Below are 1,027 nucleotides of genomic sequence, written 5' to 3' on the forward strand. Positions count from 1 at the left end.
CCATCCTGGCTAACACAGTGAAACCCTGTGTCTACTAAAAATACGAAAAAATTAGCCAGGCGTGGTGATGGGCGCCTGTGGTCCCAGCTACTCAGGAGGCTGAGGCAGGAGAATGGCGTGAACCCGGGAGGCGGAGCTTGCAGTGAGCGGAGGTCACCCCACTGCACTCCAGCCTGGGCAACAGAGCGAGACTGCGTCTCAAAAAAAAAAAAAAAAAAAAAAAAGAAAAGAAAAGATGAAGATATTTAGAAGATAGGAATAGTAGGACTTAGGGCATAATTTAGTGGGAGCAGAGAGAAAGGTAGGAGTGAAGGACAGTTCCCAGGCAATTGGGTGGAAACTGAAGTTAGGAACATTGATGGCAGAGCAACTTGTGGAGAAAGATGATGTATTCGTTTGGGACATACTGACTTTGAGTTTTAAGACATTAATGTTCGGAGCTCAGCTACTGAAACTGTGTTATCTTCTGTCCTGTGGTGCTTTGCATTGTCTCGTGAGGGCTGAAGTGGAATCTCCTGCTGTTCCTCCTGCTGTTACCAGGTACTTTTTTCTGATGATTCACCTACACTAGAGAATGAAAGACAGAAGACAGAGATGTTGGAGAAGGGGTACCCAGGTTAGAAAGGATAACAAGAGGGACAGCCAATAGAAAGAGAATGTAGGAATTACCAAATAGAAGTTTTTCTCCTCCTTCTCACCTTTCTACAACCTCCAGAGTCCAGCTATTAAGAACAAAGTTAGGAGGTATCATTCATTTCCCAAAACTAAACCTTGCAAGAATTCACACACCATGGGATGATTGACGCCCTACAGGAAACATTTCCACAAATAACCTAAGATGTAAAATGATTTAGAGGCAATTTACTGGTGAGATTAAAATGCCTTTCTTCCTATATACACACTTTAACCTGGATAGATCTCAGAAACATAAAGTTGAATGAAAAAAATCAAGTTGTAAAATAAAACATATAAATATGGAAGTCTTTTTATGGATATATACATATATGTAAAAACATGATTGTTTTTA

The sequence above is a fragment of the Theropithecus gelada genome, chromosome 6 (genome assembly GCF_003255815.1).
Source record: "Theropithecus gelada isolate Dixy chromosome 6, Tgel_1.0, whole genome shotgun sequence".
NCBI lineage: Eukaryota > Metazoa > Chordata > Mammalia > Primates > Cercopithecidae > Theropithecus > Theropithecus gelada.